The sequence below is a fragment of the Protopterus annectens genome, chromosome 14.part0 (genome assembly GCF_019279795.1).
Source record: "Protopterus annectens isolate FY-2018-M chromosome 14.part0, PAN1.0, whole genome shotgun sequence".
Lineage (NCBI taxonomy): Eukaryota > Metazoa > Chordata > Ceratodontiformes > Protopteridae > Protopterus > Protopterus annectens.
In genome coordinates, this window is record NC_056748.1 from 1,054,102,346 (window position 1) to 1,054,115,839 (window position 13,494).

Consider the following 13,494-nt stretch of genomic DNA (forward strand, 5'->3'; position numbering starts at 1 on the left):
AGCCTCCCACACTTCATGAGGGATTGCCCGGCTGTGCTGCTCCGGAGCCAGTCGGGTGCCGTTTTGCCAAGCACCTAAAAGCCTGGGAGTCTATCACTCAGGACAGATGGGTGCTTCGGATTATTGCCAGAGTTTACACCGTTCCCTTCACACACTCACCCCCACCGTCCAAAAAAATCCCGGACCCACCACCCAGTCAAAGGGAAATTGCAGCCGCAGAAGCGTCAAAGCTGCTAGAAAAAGGAGTCATCCAACCGGTCCCCACAGACCAGATCGGATCCGGAAATTACTCAAGGTTCTTTTTAGTGCCAAAAAAGACAGGGGACCTGAGACCAATATTGGATCTCAGCAAACTAAACCAATCCGTCATGAAATCCAAATTCCGAATGGTCACTTTACAATCCATTCTCCCATTGTTGGAGAAGGATGTTTGGATGTGCTCCATAGATCTCAAGGACGCCTATTATCACATACCGATACATCGGGCGTCCAGGAGGTATCTGCGCTTCAGCCTGGGAGACAGTCATTTCCAATTTTGTGCACTGCCCTTTGGTCTCACCACAGCCCCCAGGGTGTTCACCAAGTGTTTGGCAGTAGTGACTGCTCACCTGAGGAGTCTTGGATTCCAAGTGTTTCCCTATCTGGACGACTGGCTCCTGACTGCCACCACCAGGCATCTACTAATGGACAACCTCAAAGCCACCATCTCCCTGGGTGCTACCCTGGGAATTACATTCAATTGGTCAAAGTCTGTCTTGCTGCCCTCTCAGCGCATAAGGTTCATAGGAGCAGAGATAGACTCAAAATTGATGCGCGTCTTTCTTCCTACCGAAAGGATGCAAACTTTACAAGGTCAAGTTCAAGCCCTGCTTTCAAGATCCAAAGCCCCAGCCAGGATGGTCCTGCAACTTTTAGGTTCGATGTCTGCCGCGGTTCTCCTAGTTCCACTGGCAAGATTGCACATGAGGATTCTTCAGTGGCTGTTATCGACTCAATGGTCCTTTCAGAATCTCCCCCTCAATCACCCCATTATGATTACAGAAATGTGCAAACGGGACCTCCGCTGGTGGCTTCAGCCATCCAATCTGAATCAGGGAAGACCTTTTGTTATCCCCCCTCCGGTGGCCACCCTGACGATGGATGCCTCCCAGACAGGGTGGGGGGGGGCATTGTCTGGGCAGGTTAGTTCAGGGTTCTTGGCTTCCAGACGAAACCTTTCTCCATATCAATGTATTGGAAATGAGGGCTGTACTTCTGTCCCTACAGGCCCTCCACAAGTTTCTCCCTCAAGGCATTATCGCTATCCACACAGACAACATGTCGATGGTCTGGTATCTAAACAAACAAGGAGGGACCAGATCTTACCCCCTTTGCAGAGAGGCCATGAGGGTGTGGGAATGGGCTGTAGCTACCAACCGTTTCTTGGTAGCGACCCACATTCCAGGGAAATCAATATATTGGCAGACAGATTAAGCAGGACGATTCTCTCTCCTCACGAGTGGTCCCTGAACGAAACAGTAGCAGCTCAGGTTTTCAGAAGATGGGGGACCCGTGCTGCGACCTATTTGCAACACCACAAAACGCAAAGTGCAAAAGGTTCTTCTCCTTGACTCCACGTCAGGGGGAGGCAGCTATGGATGCTCTAGTCCAACCTTGGCCAACAGGACTACTTTATGCCTTTCCTCCGGTTCCACTTCTCCCCAAAGTCATCCAGAAAGCTTCTCAATTGGGGTCCACAATGATACTAATTGCTCCGCACTGGCCTCGTCAGGTATGGTTTCCCTACCTGAAGAAACATGCTGTGGACAATCCTTGGTTTTTGGATCTAACTCCGGATCTGCTGATTCATCAGTCGGGACGACAACACCAGTCCCTTCACACTTTGAAATTGACAGCTTGGCTCCTCCACTTCCGACTTTAGTCAGAAATCACACCTTAGACCCGGAAGTTATTCACATTTTATCTTCGGCCCACAAACCCACCACTAAGAAATTGTACCTCAGTAAGTGGAAGAGGTTTGCTATCTGGGCTCAACTCAGGGGCTTAGACCCTATCACTGCCCGATACCAGAGGTTTTGAAATTTTTAACATCCTTGTTTAATCAAGGATCTTCAGTCTCTACTATTAAAGTCCAACTAGCAGCTATCTCTAAATTTCACGAATCCATGGATCCACCGTTGATGAGCAGCAGATTATGCAAAACTTTCATTAAAGGTGCTGGGCTGTTAAGACCCCAGTTTTTCATCCTGCGCCTCCGTGGGATCTTGATTTGGTACCGTGCCTTAACATCTTCCCCTTCGAACCGGCTGCTACATGTGAGTTAAAATATCTGTCTTGGAAAACTGCCTTCTTAGTTGCAATTACCTCTGCAAGAAGAGTTTCAGAGCTTCAAGCCCTATCTATCAAACCACCGTACTTGATTTTTCACAAGGATAGAGTATCACTTAGGCCTAACCCATCTTTTGTCCCAAAGGTTTGTTCTAATCTCTGTCTCCAACAATCTCTAGAGCTACCAGTTTTCTTTCCAAAATTCTCCAACGAAGCGGAGTACACCCTCCATAAATTGGATGTTCACAGGCAATTGTGCTTCTATCTAGACAGGACTCAGCAAATTTGAAAATCAGACCAGTTGTTTGTGTCCTTTTCAGATAATAAATTGGGTAAAACCATCACTAAAGCTACTATCTCCAAATGGATTAGAGATTGTATAACTCAGGCTTATTCCTCTTCAAATAAGCAACTTACAACATCTATCAAAGCTCACTCTACCAGAGCTATGGCTACTTCTATTGCTTTTCATTCCAAGCTTGCTATTTCTGAGATTTGTGCTGCGGCTACTTGGTCCAACCCGCACACTTTCATTTCCCACTATAATTTGGATGTGGCATCTAAAGGGCGAGCATCATTTGGTTCCATGGTACTCAGGAGTGTTTTCCAGTGAGCCACCCAGGATTCAGGTGCTAGGGACGCTGTCCCATCAGTCAGAATGTAGGCGAGATAGGATCACATAACATCTTTTAGTTATGTACTCACCATAACTTCAGATGTTTGGGATCCATCTCGCCTACATTCCTAATACCCACCCTCCTTCCCCCTGCCTTGGAGATCAGAAGAGATTGAACGGTTTTGAGTTCTACTGTTTTTATCTTGTTTCATCTGACGATGTTATATAAGCAGCATGTGTGTCTGTGTATGTATGCGGACAAACTAGATCTGGGGGACTGGTAGTGGTGCATCCTGGGATATAGTAAGCTCAGCCAATAAGAGACTTCGCTCTTTGGCATAAGCGTGCTGAGTCGGAGCCGAGGGATTGGCTCCGAACCCATCAGTCAGAATGTAGGCGAGATGGATCCCAAACATCTGAAGTTATGGTGAGTACATAACTAAAAGTTTAATGAGCAATGAGTTGATCTTCTACTAAGAAAAGAGCTATGCTTAGTGCTATGTAATTTACACCTCTTTCAGAAGAACTCCATGAAAAAAAAATTCTTTATGGAATCTTAGACACAAACAACTCCCACCCTGCCCACTATTTCAAATATGCCTTCTCATTGATTGCCCCCACACTTTGGCAATCTCTCCTGACATACTTCAAAGAGTTTATTGACTACCTTCAATTCAGACAGAAACTCAAAACCTGTATCCATAAACAAGTCCAATGTTTTTGTTTCTCCACTGGACATGTCACCTCTATTACTTTCCCATTCCTCTATTTCTTCTTGCTCTGTCCTCCATTAATCCCTTCCACTGACCTATACATTTCTGTATACAATTCATATACTTTCCATTTCTTTATGGTATCTTGATTATTATGTAGTCTATAGATATAGATATATATATATATATATATATATATATATATATATATATGTATATGCACATATACATATATATATATATATATATATATATATATATATATATATATACACATATACATATATAGGTTCCTGCAACATTTCTCCTCTGTTCATTTAATGTCTAATCATTCACATTTATTATTTTCTGTACTTAGCCTGTTAATATTCTACATCTGATATTTTTTGTGAATTGTTTGTCTCCCAGGCTGAGCCTGTGACTTGGTACTAGAGGTACATTGACCAGTAATGGTAAACTCCCACTTTTGCTCATCCATGAAAGTGCCACAAATCTTTTTTATGCCCAAGGTGGTTGATGATTTATCTTTGAATCAGTCTGTTCATCTTATCTCCTTTTCATCTATGTACTATACTCGTAAACATGTATTTATAAATAAACAGGAGACAGAATGGGAGAGTTAATATAAGTAAATTGTGTAAAAATAAAAAAAGTAGAAATGAAAACGAAAAAAATTACATTTTTAAAATTAAAGAAAGAATGTGTAATAGAGTAAGATCAGAAAGTTATCTTTGAAAATCTAATAAATTTGTTTTGTGAAATGGTCCAACAGTCCAGATAGGTGGGATAGTAAAACTAACAGCATAAAGTGTAGTAAGTTATGATTGGGGTCATGCTGGCATTCAGATTATAGGGATGGAGTATTAAAAACTAGTCTGTTGAGGATTTGGAAGGGAAACTGCAGGGGGGAAGGGAAGGACAACGTGTGCCAATTTAGAATTGGTTAAGGGTTACTCCTTTTTCAACATTCCAGAAGAAGAAAGTGAAATCTCTCTTACACTAAAAAAGCATTTTGTGTGCTTTGAAGCTACTGCAGGGAATCCTGTAAAGTTGAGCAATTTAAAATGGATTAATAAATATATAGGCTGAACCTAAGCTGGTCTGTGGAGTATGAAATATAGAACATCTTGAAGAAAGAGAACAGTAAACTGAAATCTAGTGAACATGTATTTGGTGGGACAGGCCAAAGAGCAGTCATTAAATAAGATGGTAACTCTGTGATTACCAAGTAAGGAATTTCTTCCCAATGCAGTACAAAAAAGTAAGTTTTAAACTGACTTTTCTATCATGGAGCATCTCAGGCATAGCTGCTAAAGATAGAAAAAATGACCAAAGACATGTATCTGATTTCATGATAATAAGCTTTCAAGGAATAATGGTGAAAGAAGAAAGTGAGTTCAGCTTAAAAGATGTGTGGCATTTTCGTGGATAAGCAAAAGTGGGGTATATGAGCAAATCAAATCAGTTTTAATATGATGGTAACACTCATTAACTTATATAAATCTCCACAGAAATATTCATTAGAGAGAACACAGCAAGTTTGCAAGAATTATTCAAAAAGATAGTCTATATTACTAGAAAGTTATGCCATAATCCTTGTGGTGACATTAGTGCAAGAATTGTAAAAAAACAGAGATGAGCTTGTAACTGCTAAAGGTCAAACAGTCACGTTAGTGCAAGAATTGGATTATTTTACAATTATGCAAACATTTTAAAAAAAAAAGAAGTAAGTGTAACTACTAGAGCTTCAGAAGATCTCAAAATTAATAAACAAGGTGGAAAGTTGCACAAGTTCGATGTTGGAGGAGGGGATGTTGTGTAACATGATTTGTTTAACATATAGTAGAAAGTTGTACCCAGAAGAATTTCCTTAGAGCTTCTAAGGCAAATAAGAACCATGGATGGTTTGATGAGGCAATTTTGGGGAAAAAATAGATCATTGCCAGAATGAAATACTGCCAAAATAAAAACTTGACTAAATCAGAAATATGTTGACTGCAGTGAAACCTGGTGATGTAAAGTTATTTTTAAATGAGATTAGGGAGGTCTTACAAATGAATAACAAAAAATGGAGACTAAAGCAGTTGACATGTGAGAAGAGTTGTTATAGTAAGAAGAACTCTATTTCAAATGAGTATATAGTGGTGGTGGAGATGTTTTCAGTTGTTACATGGATGAGTAGAATCACATTACAGAAGGAATGGCAAAAGACTGCATTCTCAGACTGAAAAAAAGGAAGGCAGCAGGCTCTTATGGGATATATAGTGAATTCTATCAGCTGGACACAGAGAATTAAGCCTTTGTATTATTTGCCAAGTCTATTGACTGTGGAAAAAATAAAATAAAATAATTGTGGAAAGGAAGCATAATTTTCCCAGTTTTAAAAAAAGGTTGGAGAGATGATCCTAGTTTGCACCTACCAGTATCTGTAATTGACAAATGCCCTTCTTTGCATGGTTGCAGTATTCATTACAACACTTGGGATATATGTCAAGGATAGATTAATGCCCAACTAGCATACCAAAGCCTTTACACCTTCCAGGTGTCATACATCAAACATATGTCCTACGTGTAAGGTACATATGGGATGTGTGGATGCTTAATCCTCAGAATTTCTTTGCTGCCATTCCAAATGCTACTGAATTTGGTCTGTATGCCTTTCACTGAGCTGGTCTTCTACCAAGCCTAATGCAGATAAGTGCCTCATTGGAGTACCTTCCTTTATCTTTTTCTCTTTATACTTTTTGTTCATATCATCTTGGAAAGAGAAATGCGAGTGTGGGAGACGAGATTTCCCATAAAGACAGACATGAGATGTGCCTTTTTTTTTATAAGTGCTACACACGACCATACTCTGTGATATTTGGCAGGGTTTTGTCCCTAAGACACTCTGCAGTCATTTGCCTTCCTTTTCTGTTTATCTGTAAACCAGTGTGTGAATTTACTGACCCAGCATACCAAAGCTGAATCCACCCACCTGTAAGTTCAGCTGCCTTATAAGAAAAAAGCTTAAAAAAAAAACACGTACTGAATCTGCTGCTGTCCAGCCTGTACCAGACATCTTTCTTGGGTTGAGTGAAGAACTGAAAGTCTGGCAGATGATAACGCCGGTTCTCTTTGCCTCAACACAGTTTAAGGCCGACATGGAACTGCCTGCTCACATGTCTGCTGAGGTTGGGCATACAGCTGGTACAGACATTGCGGGGGAGTCACAGCTGATTATATTTTAAAGTTCTGGAGGAATTCCCCAAATTGTAGCTAGGAAAGAGGTGCCTGGTACCCTTGTTGAATCCAGACAGCCATGCTGTGGAGAGGTAAAGGGGGTGCACTTCTGCTTCCTTGGAGTGTAAGGCCATTAATTATCAAACACACATGACTAGATATGGCCTGTCTCTTCTGTCTCAGCTGGGGGGGAGGGCTGGGTCTGACATGCCCTATTCAGATAGTAATATTTTTCTTTACTCAGTTCTCTCTCTCGGGTAGCCTGTTATTCTATTAAATGCAGATATGATTTAACTGATGCCTCCTCTAGGGCAGCTACATCTGGTTCTATCATGAGAAGATATTCCTGGTTGGGCCTGCAGGCTTTACCTGAAGACAGTAAGGCTTTTAGAGTCTCTCTTACATAACCAGAATCTTTTTGGCTTTGCTGCTGTAGAATTATTTAAAACTTTGCAGGACCTCAAACAAAGTTTTGTTTCTGTTGTACATAAGGGCCAAAGAAACTATGCTTCAAAATCTTCTTTTGCCTGTAGTCTGCATAGAAAATGTGCTAAAGCTAGGAGGGTTTCTAAGTAGATTTTATTGGATAGATCCACTAGGAGTTTGAGGGGCCAAAACCCTCACTTCCTTATAAGTCTGCCTGTATCCAGCCATCCCCTACCCCTTAGCCAGACTCCTGTGTTCCTCAAGCTAGCCCTTTCCTTTCCTGTTTGGCAACAGATAACCCAGGATTCTCTCCATCATTCAACACTGTTATGTCATGTCTTAGAAGTCCCTTCCCTATTTTCTGGTATCCCTCAACCTCCTCCTTGCCAAATTCACCATTTTCCACTGGTCCTATAAAATATGGTGGAACAGGGAACCATACAACCTGTTCCCTTGTCTCAACAGCGAACAGATTTTTATTCCAGAATGTTTCTGGTTCATAAGGAAGAGGAGTTGTGGAGGCACATTCTATGTCTGTCTTATCTCAACACCTTTCTCAGGGTTCCTTCTTTCAGAATGCTGTCTCTGTTTTGCCTCCCCAGGTGTTTCTGGCCTCCCTGGATTTGAGGGACACTTAGCTTCATGTTATGATTCATTCTCTTTTCAAGAAACATTTGTGTTTCTGCATTTCTTCCTCTCATTATCAGTTCTCTGATTTGCCTTTTGATCTTTCTACAGCTCTAAGGGTATTTTACCAAACCATGGTGGTAGCTTTCTTCAGACTTTAGGGAATACATATATTCCCTTATCTGGACAACTTTTTGATTCAAGATCCCTCTCAGCAGCTGCTGCTTTATTCTATGGTTTATTGTGCTTCTTTTGCACAGTCTGGGATTCACCCTCAATCTCAAAAAGTCAGTCTCAGGGCCAAGTGTTTCTAGGTTGCAGGATTCAGACCATCCCAATGTTTGCTTTTCTTTCTCTTCCCAAGTTCCTTGTCTTAATTTGTTTTCATTCTCTTCTTCCTTTTCCAGTTTTTCCTGCAGGGAAATTTCTCCAAGACATGGAGTTCATGGTATCCCTCATCCCCATGGTTCCCTTTGCCAAACTCTACATGAGGAAATTTCAGTGTTATCTCAAGGCTGTTTGGTTCCAGCACTGCCACCCTTTGCAGTTTCCATTCCTTCTTTTACCCTGTCTCAATCTTGAATTCCACTGATGGATTCAGCAGATCTCCTTAATCCCGGTCTGCCTTTTCATGTTCCTCTTCCCCCCCCAAGAGCTGTACATGGATGAAGGCCTTGTTGTCTCTAATTATGGTAACTGCCAAAAAAGCAATTACTAGAAAATAGAAATCAAAATCTAAACCCAACTATATTAGAAGTAGTGAATATAGTAATAGAGATAAAACAACTGGAATTGAGATCTTTAAAAAAGGGTAGGAGCAAACTACATAGGAAAAAATGGGAATTTTGGGAACAATACATTCAGTGAGGAATTAGGTTTAAAAGAAGACAGGACTTATAATGAGCTATGTCATGTGTGACAGAAAATAACTGGGTAGATTATAAGTGATGTATAATGTTTGCAATTGGGAGTGTGTCGGTATGGTTTGTTATGTAAATGCTTGCAACTAGGATTGTGTTGGTGTGGGTTGTTTTAATTTATATAAATGTATGATTGCGCAGGTCGTAAGTGATGGTTTAATTAAAGCTGTTTCTTTTTTAACAAAAGGGGCAGGAATTGAATAATTTATGTAATGTTGCTTAGGTTATATGATATATAGCAATATATGTGAAGTATAATGCTTGTAAATGTTAATTTGTTAATGTGATTTGATTACTTTTGTATAAATGCAAATTTGCCTATGTCACAAGTGATAATTCAATAATGGTGTGTTTATTAAAAAAAAATAAATAAGAGAGCTGTACATGGATGCTTCCAGTCAAAGTGAGGGAGCTTCTTCAACAGTTTGAAAATTTAGGGTCTCTGGTCCACTCAGCAGATGTCAGACCCCATTGAGGAGACAAGGACTCTAATCCTAGCTCGTCAAGCTTTACACTACTTTGAGTTCCAAGTCCTCTACAGGTTTTTATAGACAAATACCACAGTCGTGGTACATCAACAAGCATGGGGGCACAAGGTCTTATCTTCTTTGCAGGCTTGCCCTTCAGATGTGGGAATTTGCAGTGCACCATCACTTGGTTCTTCAGTCATGGTTTACATTTCTTCAGAGCACAATCTAGTGGCAGAGTCTTTGAGCAGGGTCCACACAAATGGATGCTTCACAGAGAGGTGTTTCTGACATTGTCCATTGGAGGGGTACTCCTCAAGTAGGTAATTTTGCCTCCCCTCTAAACAGGCAACTTCTTCAGTTCTTTTCCACAGTTAAAAGTCCACTGGCTTGGAAAGTTGATGCCATGCCTTTCTCTTGGAAGGGGAAGTTCCTATACCTATCCCCCTCTTCCTGTTCTCTCTTGCTCAAGATAATGTGGGACACACTCACAGTCTTGCTGGTGACTCTGTTTTGATACAGACAGTACTGGTTTCCCCTTCTCTTTCACGTGCCTATGGGTAATCATCAAAAGTTATTTCACTGGATGGATCTTCTCACACAAGACAAAGGTCTGTCATTCACCGTCACTTGTCCACTTTTCAACTGATACTTTGGGTTGATGTGGTTTTCATTCCTTCCGGGCAGCACTTTTCTGAACATGTACTATGAGTTTTGCAGGAGGCAAGAAAACCATTACTAGAAAATTCTATGTGGCTAAATGGAAGAGATTTTCTAGTTGGTGCCTCAAGCATGACCAGGACCCTTTTTGTGTGGGAGTCCCTATGGTCCTTTCCTATTTGTATGAATTGCCCAATACCCATTTGGCATGTTCTTTTGTTAAAACTCATTTGTCAGCCATTCTGTCTGAATACCTTTGAGTCTAACTTTGGCTTCTAGTTTTGAAATCAAATATTTTCTAAAAGGTGTCCTTCACATCAAGCCTCCAAGAAAGCCTCTTCTTTCTTCTTGGCACCTTAATTTTGTTCTTGAAAAATTGACTCAGTCCCCTTTAGAGCTTGCGTTCTTTCTTCCCTGCAGCATTGTACTTTGGAAGACTGTAGTGTTGGTGGCACTTATTTTTGCCAAGAGAATTTCTGAACTCCCAAGTCCTCATAACAGTTCCTCCTTTTTTGTTTTTTTCTGAAGGACATTGTGTCTCTTTACACTAATCCTTCTTTTATGCCCAAGATGGTTAATGATTTGTCTTTGCACCAGTCTAGTCACCTTGCCTTCTTTTTTCCTTTGCCACAATCTGAGAAGGTACTACACACATTGGATTTACATAGACATCTCAGATATTATGTGGGTAAAACAAAACATATCAGAAAAGCTTAGCAACTTTTTTGTTTCCTTTCATGCCAGGAAATTGTGTTTGACAGTGTCTAAGCAAACCATCCCCTCCTGATGCTCTAAGACTATTTTATTTTTGTTATTCTTTTCATGGCAGTCAGCTTTCTTCTGTTTGTGTTCATTCAGTTTTGCTGATGATTTAGTATTATAGCTACTTCCCAGGTGTCACCCAAAATATAAGTCAAAGTAATTTATTATTGAAAGAATACAAATAAAATTAGAGTACTAATGGGGGCTCAGGAGGTGGAAATTACTACTATTACACAAAATGGTTTTGATTTTATTCTACTAGAACATGGACATTCCATTTACAGTACTTGAAAGCAAAAGAACAGAAGGTTTGGGTTGATCTAACACCAGTTGATAGGTAGTTGGTGACTATAAAATGTTCTAGTGCTTGCATGCATTCACTGTCTTAAAAATACAATAACAATCAAACTAAGAAAACCTGGAAGCAATGTACTTTAAATGGAACCCAGCTTGTGATCACTTGACTAAGAAATTAAATAATTTGGAACCTGTGTTTTCTCAAGACTTGAAGGTAGGTGTTACCTTAAGTAGAGGTTAAAACTTGAAAAATTGGTTGGGAAAAGGTCAGAACAAGATTGCAGATTATCACTCCACAGCTAGAAAATCTAAACGAAAAACATAAATATTGCAAATTTAACAGTGGTCCTTATGTTAGTATTGAAGATTACGGCAAGGTGATAGGATGCCCAGGATCATGTAATTGTGATTCTGTGGGAATTATGTGGTCACTTTTAAAAACCACTAATGCTTTAATTAGGCACTGTGTATCTTAAGAATTTTAAGAGAGTTACTTGTTTTATGATTAATGGAGTTTTAAGGACTGAAGTGGGGGAGAGACATAGACAATGTCTTAGAGCAGAGAGAATTAATCTGGTAATTTTATTTAAGTGATTGTCATCAACCTGTCATCAATGACGGTGTTTCTATTTCTAGTACATTAAAATGAAAAGCCATGGCTGTTTGACTTTGTTAGATGCAGCCACATTATTGAATTTTAAGTCAAATGATTTTTACTTTTTAAGTTTTGATTACATGTACTATTTGAATTATATACATTTATGTTTTTGTTTATACATGTTGAACTGAGTAATATGATGATTTCTTTTTGAAGTATATATTTTTTTGTGATTGTGCTTTTAAGGAAACCTGGAAGAAATGTAATAGAACCTGGCTTGTGACTGGTTAAGTAAAAAATTAAGTAGTTTGGAAGAGGATGTGTTTTTAACTATGAAGTCCCAGCTTTTTAGGGGATGAAAGCACTTAGTTCATTAAAGTTTTTACTGTTGGAATCCAGCCTGACATGGCTTCACTTCTTTTCTCTGTTTAAATGCATTCTTGGCATAATGCAATTTGGCTGGTGCCAAAGGAAAGCACCGTGCATGTGAACCAGGTTTCTGGAGTTCACTTAAAAGCTTTGGCACTGAAGGGGCCAGTGAGGGGAGGGGGAGGGAGAGTAATGAAGGGGGCTGTGCCTCTCTGTGAGATGAGAGATGAGGATTATATGCCAGTGAAGAGTATGGCTGCCATGCTGTCATTGTTACTAGACTGCACAGTGGAGTGCACCCCTGTAGAGGTGACATGCTACCGCAAAAATGGAACATGACACCGCAGTGCCCCATTGCATATCCTTTGAGGTTGGGGCTCCAAAACGGACCTGCTAACACAGAAGTGAAGACATTTATCTTACAGGCCAACTGCCTGAAAAAGAGCCTGAATCCTACATGAGGGGAGTTGGGGCTAACATTTGCATGCCTGCAAGTACTATGCTCACAGCCCAGTTAATGTCCCCTAGTTTGCTGAAGGGGAATAAATGAGCCAGTTTGATGAGTGGTGAAGAAAGAGGATGCATGACTCAAGTTAACACCCCTCTGCAAAGTCCTAAGGACAAAGTATCTTCTAATAGTTTAGTACTATAGTTAATAATAATACTTCTAATACTTTAATATTTTTGAATGGGAGATAGGAAATTCACCCCTGGAATCACTTCAGTCGCCCTGCTTGACAGGGGTCCGGGGAAGTAAATATTGTGGGAATAAATATCCAGGGAAATGTTATGGCTAGGCTTGTACAGGCCCTAGGGCTGATAGCCCTAGTACCAACCTATGAACCTATAATACTGCCTTGAAATAGATGTATGATGGAGCAAAGACTCAGTCTACAAACTTATCTTCAGCACCACTTAATGTTGATACTAGGTGTATTGCATGAAATGTCATTAATGATAGTGTAGTAACAAAATGGATCAAACACATTTGATTCAAAAGAAATTAGTATTGCGTGGCAGGATGTTTGGGAAAGTAGTTTCTTGAAATTTACTTCTATGAATTATGGTAAGAATATTTTTGTGGCTGAGGAAAAAATAGTTTGACTGTATCCTATATACCTCAACTTCATTTGCAAGTAGGGATGCTCATTCTGTTCAGTGGCTCTGCATAGACTGAGAACTCCCTGAATAAAACTAGGTACAGAGCAGAGTTCTTAAACTGACAGCCATCACTTTTCAAATGAACTTTCCATTCTATTGCATCCCAATGTGACATTTCCAAAGCTGTTCACTTACAATATACCAGCCCATGACCTCTACATCCCTCTTCCATTCATTAAGCCTCCACCACAGCATAATAAAGAACCATAAATCTATCTCTGCACTCCTTTTCTACATACTTCACCCTATACCATTGCAAGCGCATCACCATACCGACATTAAACAACACCATGCTACACATTGTATCATTACAACTGCATCACCATAC